The 20,984-nt window shown below is 34.9% G+C and overlaps 11 non-coding genes across 11 annotated transcripts; all 11 read left to right on the top strand.

Annotated features, from left to right (window-relative positions):
• The first annotated feature begins 1,476 nt into the window (after positions 1-1,476).
• Positions 1,477-1,588, top strand: trnal-caa (transfer RNA leucine (anticodon CAA)). The gene is made up of 2 exons: positions 1,477-1,514; positions 1,543-1,588. It is a non-coding gene; the product is annotated as a tRNA-Leu (tRNA).
• A 349-nt stretch (positions 1,589-1,937) lies between these two features.
• Positions 1,938-2,049, top strand: trnal-caa (transfer RNA leucine (anticodon CAA)). The gene is made up of 2 exons: positions 1,938-1,975; positions 2,004-2,049. It is a non-coding gene; the product is annotated as a tRNA-Leu (tRNA).
• Positions 2,050-2,883: 834 nt separating this feature from the next.
• Positions 2,884-2,995, top strand: trnal-caa (transfer RNA leucine (anticodon CAA)). The gene is made up of 2 exons: positions 2,884-2,921; positions 2,950-2,995. It is a non-coding gene; the product is annotated as a tRNA-Leu (tRNA).
• Positions 2,996-6,691: 3,696 nt separating this feature from the next.
• Positions 6,692-6,803, top strand: trnal-caa (transfer RNA leucine (anticodon CAA)). The gene is made up of 2 exons: positions 6,692-6,729; positions 6,758-6,803. It is a non-coding gene; the product is annotated as a tRNA-Leu (tRNA).
• A 1,955-nt stretch (positions 6,804-8,758) lies between these two features.
• trnal-caa (transfer RNA leucine (anticodon CAA)) lies at positions 8,759-8,870 on the top strand. Its single transcript has 2 exons — positions 8,759-8,796; positions 8,825-8,870. It is a non-coding gene; the product is annotated as a tRNA-Leu (tRNA).
• Positions 8,871-9,224: 354 nt separating this feature from the next.
• On the top strand, positions 9,225-9,336 carry trnal-caa (transfer RNA leucine (anticodon CAA)). The gene is made up of 2 exons: positions 9,225-9,262; positions 9,291-9,336. It is a non-coding gene; the product is annotated as a tRNA-Leu (tRNA).
• A 1,028-nt stretch (positions 9,337-10,364) lies between these two features.
• Positions 10,365-10,476, top strand: trnal-caa (transfer RNA leucine (anticodon CAA)). Its single transcript has 2 exons — positions 10,365-10,402; positions 10,431-10,476. It is a non-coding gene; the product is annotated as a tRNA-Leu (tRNA).
• A 796-nt stretch (positions 10,477-11,272) lies between these two features.
• On the top strand, positions 11,273-11,384 carry trnal-caa (transfer RNA leucine (anticodon CAA)). Its single transcript has 2 exons — positions 11,273-11,310; positions 11,339-11,384. It is a non-coding gene; the product is annotated as a tRNA-Leu (tRNA).
• Positions 11,385-12,397: 1,013 nt separating this feature from the next.
• trnal-caa (transfer RNA leucine (anticodon CAA)) lies at positions 12,398-12,509 on the top strand. The gene is made up of 2 exons: positions 12,398-12,435; positions 12,464-12,509. It is a non-coding gene; the product is annotated as a tRNA-Leu (tRNA).
• An 816-nt stretch (positions 12,510-13,325) lies between these two features.
• Positions 13,326-13,437, top strand: trnal-caa (transfer RNA leucine (anticodon CAA)). Its single transcript has 2 exons — positions 13,326-13,363; positions 13,392-13,437. It is a non-coding gene; the product is annotated as a tRNA-Leu (tRNA).
• Positions 13,438-19,416: 5,979 nt separating this feature from the next.
• Positions 19,417-19,528, top strand: trnal-caa (transfer RNA leucine (anticodon CAA)). Its single transcript has 2 exons — positions 19,417-19,454; positions 19,483-19,528. It is a non-coding gene; the product is annotated as a tRNA-Leu (tRNA).
• The last annotated feature ends 1,456 nt before the right edge of the window (positions 19,529-20,984 follow it).

Raw genomic sequence — 20,984 nt, forward strand, 5'->3', positions numbered from 1 at the left:
TAAAAAAGAGTAGCTCTTTGTCAAAACCGAAAATGGAAACAGGAAAACACATGAACAGTGATTAATAGTTTGATAGATGTCATAGTTTGAGAACAGAAAACACATGAAACGGGAATAATAGTTCAATATATGTCAACATATGCCTAGTTTAGAATTCAATAAGTTACTAAAATTCCATTGAAAAATGTTTTTTACTATATCTTTCATTAGCTTTTAACATTTTTTGTTTCTTTTTCTTTGTATCTTAAGATCTGCATGTAACCATCAGACATATCAGATGTTATGTTACATAATCATGAAAAAATATGAATTTTAAGGTTTTGTAGTTGTCAGGTTGGCCGAGTGGTCTAAGGCGCCAGACTCAAGGTGAGAATCCTTCCTAGTTACAGGGGTATTCTGGTCTCCGATTGGAGGCGAGGGTTCAAATCCCTCTTCTGACACAGCTTTTGCCTTAAAAAAGAGTAGCTCTTTGTCAAAACCGAAAAATTCTCCAAATGGTGAAAGGAAAACACATGAACAGTGATTAATAGTTTGATAGATGTCATAGTTTGAGAACAGAAAACACATGAAACGGGAATAATAGTTCAATACATATCATCATATGCCTAGTTTAGAATTCAATAAGTTACTCAAATTCCATTGAAAAATGTTTTTTACTATATCTTTCATTAGCTTTTAACATTTTTTGTTTCTTTTTCTTTGTATCTTAAGATCTGCATGTAACCATCAGACATATCAGATGTTATGTTACATAATCATTAAAAAATATGAATTTTAAGGATTTATAAGTGTCAGGATGGCCGAGTGGTCTAAGGCGCCAGACTCAAGGTGAGAATCCTTCCTAGTTACAGGGGTATTCTGGTCTCCGATTGGAGGCGAGTGTTCAAATCCCTCTTCTGACACAGCTTTTGCCTTAAAAAAGAGTAGCTCTTTGTCAAAACCGAAAATGGAAACAGGAAAACACATGAACAGTGATTAATAGTTTGATAGATGTCATAGTTTGAGAACAGAAAACACATGAAACGGGAATAATAGTTCAATACATATCATCATATGCCTAGTTTAGAATTCAATAAGTTACTCAAATTCCATTGAAAAATGTTTTTTACTATATCTTTCATTAGCTTTTAACATTTTTTGTTTCTTTTTCTTTGTATCTTATTATCTATATGTTATGTTACATAATCGTGAAAAAATATGAATTTTAAGGTTTTGTAGTTGTCAATATGGCCGAGTGGTCTAAGGCGCCAGACTCAAGGTGAGAATCCTTCCTAGTTACAGGGGTATTCTGGTCTCCGATTGGATGCGAGGGTTCAAATCCCTCTTCTGACACACCTTTTGCCTTAAAAAAGAGTAGCTCTTTGTCAAAACCGAAAAATTCTCCAAATGGTGAAAGGAAAACACATGAACAGTGAATATTAGTTTGATAGATGTCATAGTTTGAGAACAGAAAACACATGAAACGGGAATAATAATGTCAGGATGGCTGAGTGGTCTAAGGCGCCAGACTCAAGGTGAGAATCCTTCCTAGTTACAGGGGTATTCTGGTCTCCGATTGGAGGCGAGGGTTCAAATCCCTCTTCTGACACAGCTTTTGCCTTAAAAAAGCTCTTTGTCAAAACCGAAAAATTCTCCAAATGGTGAAAGGAAAACACATGAACAGTGAGTGATTAATAGTTTGATAGATGTCATAGTTTGAGAACAAAAAACACATGAAACGGGAATAATAGTTCAATACATATCATCATATGCCTAGTTTAGAATTCAATAAGTTACTCAAATTCCATTGAAAAATGTTTTTTACTATATCTTTCATTAGCTTTTAACATTTTTTGTTTATTTTTCTTTGTATCTTATTATCTATATGTTTCCATCAGACATATCAGACATTATGTTACAGAATCATGAAAAAATATGAATTTTAAGGTTTTGTAGTTGTCAGGATGGCCGAGTGGTCTAAGGCGCCAGACTCAAGGTGAGAATCCTTCCTAGTTACAGGGGTATTCTGGTCTCCGATTGGAGGCGAGGGTTCAAATCCCTCTTCTGACACAGCTTTTGCCTTAAAAAAGAGTAGCTCTTTGTCAAAACCGAAAATGGAAACAGGAAAACACATGAACAGTGAGTGATTAATAGTTTGATAGATGTCATAGTTTGAGAACAGAAAACACATGAAACGGGAATAATAGTTCAATACATATCATCATATGCCTAGTTTAGAATTCAATAAGTTACTCAAATTCCATTGAAAAATGTTTTTTACTATATCTTTCATTAGCTTTTAACATTTTTTGTTTATTTTTCTTTGTATCTTATTATCTATATGTTATGTTACATAATCGTGAAAAAATATGAATTTTAAGGTTTTGTAGTTGTCAATATGGCCGAGTGGTCTAAGGCGCCAGACTCAAGGTGAGAATCCTTCCTAGTTACAGGGGTATTCTGGTCTCCGATTGGATGCGAGGGTTCAAATCCCTCTTCTGACACACCTTTTGCCTTAAAAAAGAGTAGCTCTTTGTCAAAACCGAAAAATTCTCCAAATGGTGAAAGGAAAACACATGAACAGTGAATATTAGTTTGATAGATGTCATAGTTTGAGAACAGAAAACACATGAAACGGGAATAATAATGTCAGGATGGCTGAGTGGTCTAAGGCGCCAGACTCAAGGTGAGAATCCTTCCTAGTTACAGGGGTATTCTGGTCTCCGATTGGATGCGAGGGTTCAAATCCCTCTTCTGACACACCTTTTGCCTTAAAAAAGAGTAGCTCTTTGTCAAAACCGAAAAATTCTCCAAATGGTGAAAGGAAAACACATGAACAGTGAATATTAGTTTGATAGATGTCATAGTTTGAGAACAGAAAACACATGAAACGGGAATAATAATGTCAGGATGGCTGAGTGGTCTAAGGCGCCAGACTCAAGGTGAGAATCCTTCCTAGTTACAGGGGTATTCTGGTCTCCGATTGGAGGCGAGGGTTCAAATCCCTCTTCTGACACAGCTTTTGCCTTAAAAAAGAGTAGCTCTTTGTCAAAACCGAAAAATTCTCCAAATGGTGAAAGGAAAACACATGAACAGTGAGTGATTAATAGTTTGATAGATGTCATAGTTTGAGAACAGAAAACACATGAAACGGGAATAATAGTTCAATACATATCATCAAATGCCTATTTTAGAATTCAATAAGTTACTCAAATTCCATTGAAAAATGTTTTTTACTATATCTTTCATTAGCTTTTAACATTTTTTGTTTCTTTTTCTTTGTATCTTATTATCTATATGTTATGTTACATAATCGTGAAAAAATATGAATTTTAAGGTTTTGTAGTTGTCAATATGGCCGAGTGGTCTAAGGCGCCAGACTCAAGGTGAGAATCCTTCCTAGTTACAGGGGTATTCTGGTCTCCGATTGGAGGCGAGGGTTCAAATCCCTCTTCTGACACAGCTTTTGCCTTAAAAAAGAGTAGCTCTTTGTCAAAACCGAAAAATTCTCCAAATGGTGAAAGGAAAACACATGAACAGTGATTAATAGTTTGATAGATGTCATAGTTTGAGAACAGAAAACACATGAAACGGGAATAATAGTTCAATATATGTCAACATATGCCTAGTTTAGAATTCAATAAGTTACTAAAATTCCATTGAAAAATGTTTTTTTACTATATCTTTCATTAGCTTTTAACATTTTTTGTTTATTTTTCTTTGTATCTTAAGATCTATATGTTATGTTACATAATCGTGAAAAAATATGAATTTTAAGGTTTTGTAGTTGTCAATATGGCCGAGTGGTCTAAGGCGCCAGACTCAAGGTGAGAATCCTTCCTAGTTACAGGGGTATTCTGGTCTCCGATTGGAGGCGAGGGTTCAAATCCCTCTTCTGACACACCTTTTGCCTTAAAAAAGAGTAGCTCTTTGTCAAAACCGAAAAATTCTCCAAATGGTGAAAGGAAAACACATGAACAGTGATTAATAGTTTGATAGATGTCATAGTTTGAGAACAGAAAACACATGAAACGGGAATAATAGTTCAATATATGTCAACATATGCCTAGTTTAGAATTCAATAAGTTACTAAAATTCCATTGAAAAATGTTTTTTACTATATCTTTCATTAGCTTTTAACATTTTTTGCTCTTTGTCAAAACCGAAAAATTCTCCAAATGGTGAAAGGAAAGCACATGAACAGTGATTAATAGTTTGATAGATGTCATAGTTTGAGAACAGAAAACACATGAAACGTGAATAATAGTTCAATACATATCATCATATGCCTAGTTGAGAATTCAATAAGTTACTCAAATTCCATTGAAAAATGTTTTTTACTATATCTTTCATTAGCTTTTAACATTTTTTGTTTCTTTTTCTTTGTATCTTAAGATCTGCATGTAACCATCAGACATATCAGATGTTATGTTACAGAATCATGAAAAAATATGAATTTTACGGATTTATAAGTTTCAGGATGGCCGAGTGGTCTAAGGCGCCAGACTCAAGGTGAGAATCCTTCCTAGTTACAGGGGTATTCTGGTCTCCGATTGGAGGCGAGGTTTCAAATCCCTCTTCTGACACAGCTTTTGCCTTAAAAAAGAGTAGCTCTTTGTCAAAACCGAAAAATTCTCCAAATGGTGAAAGGAAAACACATGAACAGTGATTAATAGTTTGATAGATGTCATAGTTTGAGAACAGAAAACACATGAAACGGGAATAATAGTTCAATACATATCATCATATGCCTAGTTTAGAATTCAATAAGTTACTCAAATTCCATTGAAAAATGTTTTTTACTATATCTTTCATTAGCTTTTAACATTTTTTGTTTCTTTTTCTTTGTATCTTATTATCTATATGTTATGTTACATGATCGTGAAAAAATATGAATTTTAAGGTTTTGTAGTTGTCAATATGGCCGAGTGGTCTAAGGCGCCAGACTCAAGGTGAGAATCCTTCCTAGTTACAGGGGTATTCTGGTCTCCGATTGGAGGCGAGGGTTCAAATCACTCTTCTGACACAGCTTTTGCCTTAAAAAAGAGTAGCTCTTTGTCAAAATCGAAAATGGAAACAGGAAAACACATGAACAGTGATTAATAGTTTGATAGATGTCATAGTTTGAGAACAGAAAACACATGAAACGGGAATAATAGTTCAATACATATCATCATATGCCTAGTTTAGAATTCAATAAGTTACTCAAATTCCATTGAAAAATGTTTTTTACTATATCTTTCATTAGCTTTTAACATTTTTTGTTTCTTTTTCTTTGTATCTTATTATCTATATGTTATGTTACATGATCGTGAAAAAATATGAATTTTAAGGTTTTGTAGTTGTCAATATGGCCGAGTGGTCTAAGGCGCCAGACTCAAGGTGAGAATCCTTCCTAGTTACAGGGGTATTCTGGTCTCCGATTGGAGGCGAGGGTTCAAATCCCTCTTCTGACACACCTTTTGCCTTAAAAAAGAGTAGCTCTTTGTCAAAACCGAAAAATTCTCCAAATGGTGAAAGGAAAACACATGAACAGTGATTAATAGTTTGATAGATGTCATAGTTTGAGAACAGAAAACACATGAAACGGGAATAATAGTTCAATATATGTCAACATATGCCTAGTTTAGAATTCAATAAGTTACTAAAATTCTATTGAAAAATGTTTTTTACTATATCTTTCATTAGCTTTTAACATTTTTTGTTTATTTTTCTTTGTATCTTAAGATCTGCATGTAACCATCAGACATATCAGATGTTATGTTACAGAATCATTAAAAAATATGAATTTTACGGATTTATAAGTTTCAGGATGGCCGAGTGGTCTAAGGCGCCAGACTCAAGGTGAGAATCCTTCCTAGTTACAGGGGTATTCTGGTCTCCGATTGGAGGCGAGGGTTCAAATCCCTCTTCTGACACAGCTTTTGCCTTAAAAAAGAGTAGCTCTTTGTCAAAACCGAAAAATTCTCCAAATGGTGAAAGGAAAACACATGAACAGTGATTAATAGTTTGATAGATGTCATAGTTTGAGAACAGAAAACACATGAAACGGGAATAATAGTTCAATACATATCATCATATGCCTAGTTTAGAATTCAATAAGTTACTCAAATTCCATTGAAAAATGTTTTTTACCATATCTTTCATTAGCTTTTAACATTTTTTGTTTCTTTTTCTTTGTATCTTATTATCTATATGTTATGTTACATAATCGTGAAAAAATATGAATTTTAAGGTTTTGTAGTTGTCAATATGGCCGAGTGGTCTAAGGCGCCAGATTCAAGGTGAGAATCCTTCCTAGTTACAGGGGTATTCTGGTCTCCGATTGGAGGCGAGGTTTCAAATCCCTCTTCTGACACAGCTTTTGCCTTAAAAAAGAGTAGCTCTTTGTCAAAACCGAAAAATTCTCCAAATGGTGAAAGGAAAACACATGAACAGTGAGTGATTAATAGTTTGATAGATGTCATAGTTTGAGAACAGAAAACACATGAAAGGGGAATAATAGTTCAATACATATCATCATATGCCTAGTTTAGAATTCAATAAGTTACTCAAATTCCATTGACAAATGTTTTTTACTATATCTTTCATTAGCTTTTAACATTTTTTGTTTATTTTTCTTTGTATCTTATTATCTATATGTTTCCATCAGACATATCAGACATTATGTTACAGAATCATGAAAAAATATGAATTTTAAGGTTTTGTAGTTGTCAGGATGGCCGAGTGGTCTAAGGCGCCAGACTCAAGGTGAGAATCCTTCCTAGTTACAGGGGTATTCTGGTCTCCGATTGGAGGCGAGGGTTCAAATCCCTCTTCTGACACAGCTTTTGCCTTAAAAAAGAGTAGCTCTTTGTCAAAACCGAAAATGGAAACAGGAAAACACATGAACAGTGATTAATAGTTTGATAGATGTCATAGTTTGAGAACAGAAAACACATGAAACGGGAATAATAGTTCAATACATATCATCATATGCCTAGTTTAGAATTCAATAAGTTACTCAAATTCCATTGAAAAATGTTTTTTACTATATCTTTCATTAGCTTTTAACATTTTTTGTTTCTTTTTCTTTGTATCTTATTATCTATATGTTATGTTACATGATCGTGAAAAAATATGAATTTTAAGGTTTTGTACTTGTCAATATGGCCGAGTGGTCTAAGGCGCCAGACTCAAGGTGAGAATCCTTCCTAGTTACAGGGGTATTCTGGTCTCCGATTGGAGGCGAGGGTTCAAATCCCTCTTCTGACACAGCTTTTGCCTTAAAAAAGAGTAGCTCTTTGTCAAAACCGAAAAATTCTCCAAATGGTGAAAGGAAAACACATGAACAGTGATTAATAGTTTGATAGATGTCATAGTTTGATAGATGTCATAGTTTGAGAACAGAAAACACATGAAACGGGAATAATAGTTCAATATATGTCAACATATGCCTAGTTTAGAATTCAATAAGTTACTAAAATTCAATTGAAAAATGTTTTTTACTATATCTTTCATTAGCTTTTAACATTTTTTGTTTCTTTTTCTTTGTATCTTAAGATCTGCATGTAACCATCAGATATATCAGATGTTATGTTACATAATCGTGAAAAAATATGAATTTTAAGGTTTTGTAGTTGTCAGGTTGGCCGAGTGGTCTAAGGCGCCAGACTCAAGGTGAGAATCCTTCCTAGTTACAGGGGTATTCTGGTCTCTGATTGGAGGCGAGGGTTCAAATCCCTCTTCTGACACAGCTTTTGCCTTAAAAAAGAGTAGCTCTTTGTCAAAACCGAAAAATTCTCCAAATGGTGAAAGGAAAACACATGAACAGTGATTAATAGTTTGATAGATGTCATAGTTTGAGAACAGAAAACACATGAAACGGGAATAATAGTTCAATACATATCATCATATGCCTAGTTTAGAATTCAATAAGTTACTCAAATTCCATTGAAAAATGTTTTTTACTATATCTTTCATTAGCTTTTAACATTTTTTGTTTCTTTTTCTTTGTATCTTAAGATCTGCATGTAACCATCAGACATATCAGATGTTATGTTACATAATCATGAAAAAATATGAATTTTAAGGATTTATAAGTGTCAGGATGGCCGAGTGGTCTAAGGCGCCAGACTCAAGGTGAGAATCCTTCCTAGTTACAGGGGTATTCTGGTCTCCGATTGGAGGCGAGGCTTCAAATCCCTCTTCTGACACAGCTTTTGCCTTAAAAAAGAGTAGCTCTTTGTCAAAACCGAAAAATTCTCCAAATGGTGAAAGGAAAACACATGAACAGTGATTAATAGTTTGATAGATGTCATAGTTTGAGAACAGAAAACACATGAAACGGGAATAATAGTTCAATACATATCATCATATGCCTAGTTTAGAATTCAATAAGTTACTCAAATTCCATTGAAAAATGTTTTTTACTATATCTTTCATTAGCTTTTAACATTTTTTGTTTATTTTTCTTTGTATCTTATTATCTATATGTTATGTTACATAATCGTGAAAAAATATGAATTTTAAGGTTTTGTAGTTGTCAATATGGCCGAGTGGTCTAAGGCGCCAGACTCAAGGTGAGAATCCTTCCTAGTTACAGGGGTATTCTGGTCTCCGATTGGATGCGAGGGTTCAAATCCCTCTTCTGACACACCTTTTGCCTTAAAAAAGAGTAGCTCTTTGTCAAAACCGAAAAATTCTCCAAATGGTGAAAGGAAAACACATGAACAGTGAATATTAGTTTGATAGATGTCATAGTTTGAGAACAGAAAACACATGAAACGGGAATAATAATGTCAGGATGGCTGAGTGGTCTAAGGCGCCAGACTCAAGGTGAGAATCCTTCCTAGTTACAGGGGTATTCTGGTCTCCGATTGGAGGCGAGGGTTCAAATCCCTCTTCTGACACAGCTTTTGCCTTAAAAAAGAGTAGCTCTTTGTCAAAACCGAAAAATTCTCCAAATGGTGAAAGGAAAACACATGAACAGTGAGTGATTAATAGATTGATAGATGTCATAGTTTGAGAACAAAAAACACATGAAAGGGGAATAATAGTTCAATACATATCATCATATGCCTAGTTTAGAATTCAATAAGTTACTCAAATTCCATTGAAAAATGTTTTTTACTATATCTTTCATTAGCTTTTAACATTTTTTGTTTCTTTTTCTTTGTATCTTATTATCTATATGTTTCCATCAGACATATCAGACATTATGTTACAGAATCATGAAAAAATATGAATTTTAAGGTTTTGTAGTTGTCAGGATGGCCGAGTGGTCTAAGGCGCCAGACTCAAGGTGAGAATCCTTCCTAGTTACAGGGGTATTCTGGTCTCCGATTGGAGGCGAGGGTTCAAATCCCTCTTCTGACACAGCTTTTGCCTTAAAAAAGAGTAGCTCTTTGTCAAAACCGAAAATGGAAACAGGAAAACACATGAACAGTGATTAATAGTTTGATAGATGTCATAGTTTGAGAACAGAAAACACATGAAACGGGAATAATAGTTCAATACATATCATCATATGCCTAGTTTAGAATTCAATAAGTTACTCAAATTCCATTGAAAAATGTTTTTTACTATATCTTTCATTAGCTTTTAACATTTTTTGTTTCTTTTTCTTTGTATCTTAAGATCTGCATGTAACCATCAGACATATCAGATGTTATGTTACAGAATCATGAAAAAATATGAATTTTACGGATTTATAAGTTTCAGGATGGCCGAGTGGTCTAAGGCGCCAGACTCAAGGTGAGAATCCTTCCTAGTTACAGGGGTATTCTGGTCTCCGATTGGAGGCTAGGGTTCAAATCCCTCTTTTGCCTTAAAAAAGAGTAGCTCTTTGTCAAAACCGAAAAATTCTCCAAATGGTGAAAGGAAAACACATGAACAGTGAGTGATTAATAGTTTGATAGATGTCATAGTTTGAGAACAGAAAACACATGAAACGGGAATAATAGTTCAATACATATCATCATATGCCTAGTTTAGAATTCAATAAGTTACTCAAATTCCATTGAAAAATGTTTTTTACTATATCTTTCATTAGCTTTTAACATTTTTTGTTTATTTTTCTTTGTATCTTATTATCTATATGTTATGTTACATAATCGTGAAAAAATATGAATTTTAAGGTTTTGTAGTTGTCAATATGGCCGAGTGGTCTAAGGCGCCAGACTCAAGGTGAGAATCCTTCCTAGTTACAGGGGTATTCTGGTCTCCGATTGGATGCGAGGGTTCAAATCCCTCTTCTGACACACCTTTTGCCTTAAAAAAGAGTAGCTCTTTGTCAAAACCGAAAAATTCTCCAAATGGTGAAAGGAAAACACATGAACAGTGAATATTAGTTTGATAGATGTCATAGTTTGAGAACAGAAAACACATGAAACGGGACTAATAATGTCAGGATGGCTGAGTGGTCTAAGGCGCCAGACTCAAGGTGAGAATCCTTCCTAGTTACAGGGGTATTCTGGTCTCCGATTGGAGGCGAGGGTTCAAATCCCTCTTCTGACACAGCTTTTGCCTTAAAAAAGAGTAGCTCTTTGTCAAAACCGAAAAATTCTCCAAATGGTGAAAGGAAAACACATGAACAGTGAGTGATTAATAGTTTGATAGATGTCATAGTTTGAGAACAGAAAACACATGAAACGGGAATAATAGTTCAATACATATCATCAAATGCCTAGTTTAGAATTCAATAAGTTACTCAAATTCCATTGAAAAATGTTTTTTACTATATCTTTCATTAGCTTTTAACATTTTTTGTTTCTTTTTCTTTGTATCTTATTATCTATATGTTATGTTACATAATCGTGAAAAAATATGAATTTTAAGGTTGTGTAGTTGTCAATATGGCCGAGTGGTCTAAGGCGCCAGACTCAAGGTGAGAATCCTTCCTAGTTACAGGGTCTCCGATTGGTCTCCGATTGGAGGCTAGGGTTCAAATCCCTCTTCTGACACACGTTTTGCCTTAATAAAGAGTAGCTCTTTGTCAAAACCGAAAAATTCTCCAAATGGTGAAAGGAAAACACATGAACAGTGATTAATAGTTTGATAGATGTCATAGTTTGAGAACAGAAAACACATGAAACGGGAATAATAGTTCAATATATGTCAACATATGCCTAGTTTAGAATTCAATAAGTTACTCAAATTCCATTGAAAAATGTTTTTTACTATATCTTTCATTAGCTTTTAACATTTTTTGTTTCTTTTTCTTTGTATCTTAAGATCTGCATGTAACCATCAGACATATCAGATGTTATGTTACAGAATCATGAAAAAATATGAATTTGAAGGATTTATAAGTGTCAGGATGGCCGAGTGGTCTAAGGCGCCAGACTCAAGGTGAGAATCCTTCCTAGTTACAGGGGTATTCTGGTCTCCGATTGGAGGCGAGGGTTCAAATCCCTCTTCTGACACAGCTTTTGCCTTAAAAAAGAGTAGCTCTTTGTCAAAACCGAAAAATTCTCCAAATGGTGAAAGGAAAACACATGAACAGTGATTAATAGTTTGATAGATGTCATAGTTTGAGAACAGAAAACACATGAAACGGGAATAATAGTTCAATATATGTCAACATATGCCTAGTTTAGAATTCAATAAGTTACTAAAATTCCATTGAAAAATGTTTTTTACTATATCTTTCATTAGCTTTTAACATTTTTTGTTTATTTTTCTTTGTATCTTAAGATCTATATGTTATGTTACATAATCGTGAAAAAATATGAATTTTAAGGTTTTGTAGTTGTCAATATGGCCGAGTGGTCTAAGGCGCCAGACTCAAGGTGAGAATCCTTCCTAGTTACAGGGGTATTCTGGTCTCCGATTGGAGGCGAGGGTTCAAATCCCTCTTCTGACACACCTTTTGCCTTAAAAAAGAGTAGCTCTTTGTCAAAACCGAAAAATTCTCCAAATGGTGAAAGGAAAACACATGAACAGTGATTAATAGTTTGATAGATGTCATAGTTTGAGAACAGAAAACACATGAAACGGGAATAATAGTTCAATATATGTCAACATATGCCTAGTTTAGAATTCAATAAGTTACTAAAATTCCATTGAAAAATGTTTTTTACTATATCTTTCATTAGCTTTTAACATTTTTTGCTCTTTGTCAAAACCGAAAAATTCTCCAAATGGTGAAAGGAAAACACATGAACAGTGATTAATAGTTTGATAGATGTCATAGTTTGAGAACAGAAAACACATGAAACGGGAATAATAGTTCAATATATGTCAACATATGCCTAGTTTAGAATTCAATAAGTTACTAAAATTCCATTGAAAAATGTTTTTTACTATATCTTTCATTAGCTTTTAACATTTTTTGTTTCTTTTTCTTTGTATCTTAAGATCTGCATGTAACCATCAGACATATCAGATGTTATGTTACATAATCATGAAAAAATATGAATTTGAAGGATTTATAAGTGTCAGGATGGCCGAGTGGTCTAAGGCGCCAGACTCAAGGTGAGAATCCTTCCTAGTTACAGGGGTATTCTGGTCTCCGATTGGAGGCGAGGGTTCAAATCCCTCTTCTGACACAGCTTTTGCCTTAAAAAAGAGTAGCTCTTTGTCAAAACCGAAAAATTCTCCAAATGGTGAAAGGAAAACACATGAACAGTGATTAATAGTTTGATAGATGTCATAGTTTGAGAACAGAAAACACATGAAACGGGAATAATAGTTCAATATATGTCAACATATGCCTAGTTTAGAATTCAATAAGTTACTCAAATTCAATTGAAAAATGTTTTTTACTATATCTTTCATTAGCTTTTAACATTTTTTGTTTCTTTTTCTTTGTATCTTAAGATCTGCATGTAACCATCAGACATATCAGATGTTATGTTACATAATCGTGAAAAAATATGAATTTTAAGGTTTTGTAGTTGTCAGGTTGGCCGAGTGGTCTAAGGCGCCAGACTCAAGGTGAGAATCCTTCCTAGTTACAGGGGTATTCTGGTCTCCGATTGGAGGCGAGGGTTCAAATCCCTCTTCTGACACAGCTTTTGCCTTAAAAAAGAGTAGCTCTTTGTCAAAACCGAAAAATTCTCCAAATGGTGAAAGGAAAACACATGAACAGTGAGTGATTAATAGTTTGATAGATGTCATAGTTTGAGAACAGAAAACACATGAAACGGGAATAATAGTTCAATACATATCATCATATGCCTAGTTTAGAATTCAATAAGTTACTCAAATTCCATTGAAAAATGTTTTTTACTATATCTTTCATTAGCTTTTAACATTTTTTGTTTATTTTTCTTTGTATCTTATTATCTATATGTTTCCATCAGACATATCAGACATTATGTTACAGAATCATGAAAAAATATGAATTTAAAGGTTTTGTAGTTGTCAGGATGGCCGAGTGGTCTAAGGCGCCAGACTCAAGGTGAGAATCCTTCCTAGTTACAGGGGTATTCTGGTCTCCGATTGGAGGCGAGGGTTCAAATCCCTCTTCTGACACAGCTTTTGCCTTAAAAAAGAGTAGCTCTTTGTCAAAACCGAAAATGGAAACAGGAAAACACATGAACAGTGATTAATAGTTTGATAGATGTCATAGTTTGAGAACAGAAAACACATGAAACGGGAATAATAGTTCAATACATATCATCATATGCCTAGTTTAGAATTCAATAAGTTACTCAAATTCCATTGAAAAATGTTTTTACTATATCTTTCATTAGCTTTTAACATTTTTTGTTTATTTTTCTTTGTATCTTAAGATCTGCATGTAACCATCAGACATATCAGATGTTATGTTACAGAATCATGAAAAAATATGAATTTTACAGATTTATAAGTGTCAGGATGGCCGAGCGGTCTAAGGCGCCAGACTCAAGGTGAGAATCCTTCCTAGTTACAGGGGTATTCTGGTCTCCGATTGGAGGCTTGGGTCAAATCCCTTTTCTGACACAGCTTTTGCCTTAAAAAAGAGTAGCTCTTTGTCAAAACCGAAAATGGAAACAGGAAAACACATGAACAGTGATTAATAGTTTGATAGATGTCATAGTTTGAGAACAGAAAACACATGAAACGGGAATAATAGTTCAATACATATCATCATATGCCTAGTTTAGAATTCAATAAGTTACTCAAATTCCATTGAAAAATGTTTTTTACTATATCTTTCATTAGCTTTTAACATTTTTTGTTTCTTTTTCTTTGTATCTTATTAGACCCACTCCAATTTGCTTACCGCCCAAATAGGTCCACAGACGATGCAATCTCAACCACACTGCACACTGCCCTAACCCATCTGGACAAGAGGAATACCTATGTGAGAATGCTGTTCATCGACTACAGCTCGGCATTCAACACCATAGTACCCTCCAAGCTCGTCATCAAGCTCGAGACCCTGGGTCTCGACCCCGCCCTGTGCAACTGGGTACTGGACTTCCTGACGGGCCGCCCCCAGGTGGTGAGGGTAGGCAACAACATCTCCTCCCCGCTGATCCTCAACACTGGGGCCCCACAAGGTTGCGTTCTGAGCCCTCTCCTGTACTCCCTGTTCACCCACGACTGCGTGGCCACGCACGCCTCCAACTCAATCATCAAGTTTGCGGACGACACAACAGTGGTAGGCTTGATTACCAACAACGATGAGACGGCCTACAGGGAGGAGGTGAGGGCCCTCGGAGTGTGGTGTCAGGAAAACAACCTCACACTCAACGTCAACAAAACTAAGGAGATGATTGTGGACTTCAGGAAACAGCAGAGGGAACACCCCCCTATCCACATCGATGGAACAGTAGTGGAGAGGGTAGCAAGTTTTAAGTTCCTCGGCATACACATCACAGACAAACTGAATTGGTCCACTCACACAGACAGCATCGTGAAGAAGGCGCAGCAGCGCCTCTTCAACCTCAGGAGGCTGAAGAAATTCGGCTTGTCACCAAAAGCACTCACAAACTTCTACAGATGCACAATCGAGAGCATCCTGGCGGGCTGTATCACCGCCTGGTATGGCAACTGCACCGCCCTCAACCGTAAGGCTCTCCAGAGGGTAGTGAGGTCTGCACAACGCATCACCGGGGGCAAACTACCTGCCCTCCAGGACACCTACACCACCCGATGTCACAGGAAGGCCATAAAGATCATCAAGGACATCAACCACCCGAGCCACTGCCTGTTCACCCCGCTATCATCCAGAAGGCGAGGTCAGTACAGGTGCATCAAAGCTGGGACCGAGAGACTGAAAAACAGCTTCTATCTCAAGGCCATCAGACTGTTAAACAGCCACCACTAACACTGAGTGGCTGCTGCCAACACACTGACACTGACTCAACTCCAGCCACTTTAATAATGGGAATTGATGGGAAATGATGTAAATATATCACTAGCCACTTTAAACAATGCTACCTTATATAAATGTTACTTACCCTACATTATTCATCTCATACGCATACGTATATACTGTACTCTATATCATCGACGGTATCCTTATGTAATACATGTATCACTAGCCACTTTATACTATACTATGCCACTTTGTTTACATACTCATCTCATTTGTACATACTGTACCCGATACCATCTACTGTATCTTGCCTATGCTGCTCTGTACCATCACTCATTCATATATCCTTATGTACATATTCTTTATCCCCTTACACTGTGTACAAGACAGTAGTTTTGGAATTGTTAGTTAGATTACTTGTTATTACTGCATTGTCGGAACTAGAAGCACAAGCATTTCGCTACACTCGCATTAACATCTGCTAACCATGTGTATGTGACAAATAAAATTTGATTTGATTTGATTTGATTTGATTTGATTTGATTTGATTTGATTATCTATATGTTATGTTACATAATCGTGAAAAAATATGAATTTTAAGGTATTGTAGTTGTCAATATGGCCGAGTGGTCTAAGGCGCCAGACTCAAGGTGAGAATCCTTCCTAGTTACAGGGGTATTCTGGTCTCCGATTGGAGGCGAGGGTTCAAATCCCTCTTCTGACACACGTTTTTCCTTAAAAAAGAGTAGCTCTTTGTCAAAACCGAAAAATTCTCCAAATGGTGAAAGGAAAGCACATGAACAGTGATTAATAGTTTGATAGATGTCATAGTTTGAGAACAGAAAACACATGAAACGTGAATAATAGTTCAATACATATCATCATATGCCTAGTTGAGAATTCAATAAGTTACTCAAATTCCATTGAAAAATGTTTTTTACTATATCTTTCATTAGCTTTTAACATTTTTTGTTTCTTTTTCTTTGTATCTTAAGATCTGCATGTAACCATCAGACATATCAGATGTTATGTTACAGAATCATGAAAAAATATGAATTTTACGGATTTATAAGTTTCAGGATGGCCGAGTGGTCTAAGGCGCCAGACTCAAGGTGAGAATCCTTCCTAGTTACAGGGGTATTCTGGTCTCCGATTGGAGGCGAGGTTTCAAATCCCTCTTCTGACACAGCTTTTGCCTTAAAAAAGAGTAGCTCTTTGTCAAAACCGAAAAATTCTCCAAATGGTGAAAGGAAAACACATGAACAGTGATTAATAGTTTGATAGATGTCATAGTTTGAGAACAGAAAACACATGAAACGGGAATAATAGTTCAATACATATCATCATATGCCTAGTTTAGAATTCAATAAGTTACTCAAATTCCATTGAAAAATGTTTTTTACCATATCTTTCATTAGCTTTTAACATTTTTTTGTTTCTTTTTCTTTGTATCTTATTATCTATATGTTATGTTACATAATCGTGAAAAAATATGAATTTTAAGGTTTTGTAGTTGTCAATATGGCCGAGTGGTCTAAGGCGCCAGACTCAAGGTGAGAATCCTTCCTAGTTACAGGGGTATTCTGGTCTCCGATTGGAGGCGAGGTTTCAAATCCCTCTTCTGACACAGCTTTTGCCTTAAAAAAAGAGTAGCTCTTTGTCAAAACCGAAAAATTCTCCAAATGGTGAAAGGAAAACACATGAACAGTGATTAATAGTTTGATAGATGTCATAGTTTGAGAACAGAAAACACATAAAACGGGAATAATAGTTCAATATATGTCAACACTTTCCTAGTTTAGAATTCAATAAGTTACTCAAATTCCATTGAAAAATGTTTTTACTATATCTTTCATTAGCTTTTAACATTTTTTGTTTATTTTTCTTTGTATCTTAAGATCTGCATGTAACCATCAGACATATCAGATGTTATGTTACAGAATCGTGAAAAAATATGAATTTTAAGGATTTATAAGTGTCAGGATGGCCGAGTGGTCTAAGGCGCCAGACTCAAGGTGAGAATCCTTCCTAGTTACAGGGGTATTCTGGTCTCCGATTGGAGGCGAGGGTTCAAATCACTCTTCTGACACAGCTTTTGCCTTAAAAAAGAGTAGCTCTTTGTCAAAATCGAAAATGGAAACAGGAAAACACATGAACAGTGATTAATAGTTTGATAGATGTCATAGTTTGAGAACAGAAAACACATGAAACGGGAATAATAGTTCAATACATATCATCATATGCCTAGTTTAGAATTCAATAAGTTACTCAAATTCCATTGAAAAATGTTTTTTACTATATCTTTCATTAGCTTTTAACATTTTTTGTTTCTTTTTCTTTGTATCTTATTATCTATATGTTATGTTACATGATCGTGAAAAAATATGAATTTTAAGGTTTTGTAGTTGTCAATATGGCCGAGTGGTCTAAGGCGCCAGACTCAAGGTGAGAATCCTTCCTAGTTACAGGGGTATTCTGGTCTCCGATTGGAGGCGAGGGTTCAAATCACTCTTCTGACACAGCTTTTGCCTTAAAAAAGAGTAGCTCTTTGTCAAAATCGAAAATGGAAACAGGAAAACACATGAACAGTGATTAATAGTTTGATAGATGTCATAGTTTGAGAACAGAAAACACATGAAACGGGAATAATAGTTCAATACATATCATCATATGCCTAGTTTAGAATTCAATAAGTTACTCAAATTCCATTGAAAAATGTTTTTTACTATATCTTTCATTAGCTTTTAACATTTTTTGTTTCTTTTTCTTTGTATCTTATTATCTATATGTTATGTTACATGATCGTGAAAAAATATGAATTTTAAGGTTTTGTAGTTGTCAATATGGCCGAGTGGTCTAAGGAGCCAGACTCAAGGTGAGAATCCTTCCTAGTTACAGGGGTATTCTGGTCTCCGATTGGAGGCGAGGGTTCAAATCCCTCTTCTGACACACGTTTTTCCTTAAAAAAGAGTAGCTCTTTGTCAAAACCGAAAAATTCTCCAAATGGTGAAAGGAAAACACATGAACAGTGATTAATAGTTTGATAGATGTCATAGTTTGAGAACAGAAAACACATGAAACGTCAATAATAGTTCAATACATATCATCATATGCCTAGTTTAGAATTCAATAAGTTACTCAAATTCCATTGAAAAATGTTTTTTACTATATCTTTCATTAGCTTTTAAAAATTTTTGTTTATTTTTCTTTGTATCTTAAGATCTGCATGTAACCATCAGACATATCAGATGTTATGTTACAGAATCATGAAAAAATATGAATTTTACGGATTTATAAGTTTCAGGATGGCCGAGTGGTCTAAGGCGCCAGACTCAAGGTGAGAATCCTTCCTAGTTACAGGGGTATTCTGGTCTCCGATTGGAGGCGAGGTTTCAAATCCCTCTTCTGACACAGCTTTTGCCTTAAAAAAGAGTAGCTCTTTGTCAAAACCGAAAAATTCTCCAAATGGTGAAAGGAAAACACATGAACAGTGATTAATAGTTTGATAGATGTCATAGTTTGAGAACAGAAAACACATGAAACGGGAATAATAGTTCAATACATATCATCATATGCCTAGTTTAGAATTCAATAAGTTACTCAAATTCCATTGAAAAATGTTTTTTACCATATCTTTCATTAGCTTTTAACATTTTTTGTTTCTTTTTCTTTGTATCTTATTATCTATATGTTATGTTACATAATCGTGAAAAAATATGAATTTTAAGGTTTTGTAGTTGTCAATATGGCCGAGTGGTCTAAGGCGCCAGACTCAAGGTGAGAATCCTTCCTAGTTACAGGGGTATTCTGGTCTCCGATTGGAGGCGAGGTTTCAAATCCCTCTTCTGACACAGCTTTTGCCTTAAAAAAGAGTAGCTCTTTGTCAAAACCGAAAAATTCTCCAAATGGTGAAAGGAAAACACATGAACAGTGAGTGATTAATAGTTTGATAGATGTCATAGTTTGAGAACAGAAAACACATGAAAGGGGAATAATAGTTCAATACATATCATCATATGCCTAGTTTAGAATTCAATAAGTTACTCAAATTCCATTGAAAAATGTTTTTTACTATATCTTTCATTAGCTTTTAACATTTTTTGTTTATTTTTCTTTGTATCTTATTATCTATATGTTTCCATCAGACATATCAGACATTATGTTACAGAATCATGAAAAAATATGAATTTTAAGGTTTTGTAGTTGTCAGGATGGCCGAGTGGTCAAAGGCGCCAGACTCAAGGTGAGAATCCTTCCTAGTTACAGGGGTATTCTGGTCTCCGATTGGAGGCGAGGGTTCAAATCCCTCTTCTGACACAGCTTTTGCCTTAAAAAAGAGTAGCTCTTTGTCAAAACCGAAAATGGAAACAGGAAAACACATGAACAGTGATTAATAGTTTGATAGATGTCATAGTTTGAGAACAGAAAACACATGAAACGGGAATAATAGTTCAATACATATCATCATATGCCTAGTTTAGAATTCAATAAGTTACTCAAATTCCATTGAAAAATGTTTTTACTATATCTTTCATTAGCTTTTAACATTTTTTGTTTATTTTTCTTTGTATCTTAAGATCTGCATGTAACCATCAGACATATCAGATGTTATGTTACAGAATCATGAAAAAATATGAATTTTACAGATTTATAAGTGTCAGGATGGCCGAGCGGTCTAAGGCGCCAGACTCAAGGTGAGAATCCTTCCTAGTTACAGGGGTATTCTGGTCTCCGATTGGAGGCTTGGGTCAAATCCCTTTTCTGACACAGCTTTTGCCTTAAAAAAGAGTAGCTCTTTGTCAAAACCGAAAATGGAAACAGGAAAACACATGAACAGTGATTAATAGTTTGATAGATGTCATAGTTTGAGAACAGAAAACACATGAAACGGGAATAATAGTTCAATACATATCATCATATGCCTAGTTTAGAATTCAATAAGTTACTCAAATTCCATTGAAAAATGTTTTTTACTATATCTTTCATTAGCTTTTAACATTTTTTGTTTCTTTTTCTTTGTATCTTATTATCTATATGTTATGTTACATAATCGTGAAAAAATATGAATTTTAAGGTATTGTAGTTGTCAATATGGCCGAGTGGTCTAAGGCGCCAGACTCAAGGTGAGAATCCTTCCTAGTTACAGGGGTATTCTGGTCTCCGATTGGAGGCGAGGGTTCAAATCCCTCTTCTGACACACGTTTTTCCTTAAAAAAGAGTAGCTCTTTGTCAAAACCGAAAAATTCTCCAAATGGTGAAAGGAAAGCACATGAACAGTGATTAATAGTTTGATAGATGTCATAGTTTGAGAACAGAAAACACATGAAACGTGAATAATAGTTCAATACATATCATCATATGCCTAGTTGAGAATTCAATAAGTTACTCAAATTCCATTGAAAAATGTTTTTTACTATATCTTTCATTAGCTTTTAACATTTTTTGTTTCTTTTTCTTTGTATCTTAAGATCTGCATGTAACCATCAGACATATCAGATGTTATGTTACAGAATCATGAAAAAATATGAATTTTACGGATTTATAAGTTTCAGGATGGCCGAGTGGTCTAAGGCGCCAGACTCAAGGTGAGAATCCTTCCTAGTTACAGGGGTATTCTGGTCTCCGATTGGAGGCGAGGTTTCAAATCCCTCTTCTGACACAGCTTTTGCCTTAAAAAAGAGTAGCTCTTTGTCAAAACCGAAAAATTCTCCAAATGGTGAAAGGAAAACACATGAACAGTGATTAATAGTTTGATAGATGTCATAGTTTGAGA

Source organism: Oncorhynchus clarkii, unplaced genomic scaffold (genome assembly GCF_045791955.1).
Source record: "Oncorhynchus clarkii lewisi isolate Uvic-CL-2024 unplaced genomic scaffold, UVic_Ocla_1.0 unplaced_contig_12229_pilon_pilon, whole genome shotgun sequence".
In the NCBI taxonomy this organism is placed as follows: domain Eukaryota; kingdom Metazoa; phylum Chordata; class Actinopteri; order Salmoniformes; family Salmonidae; genus Oncorhynchus; species Oncorhynchus clarkii.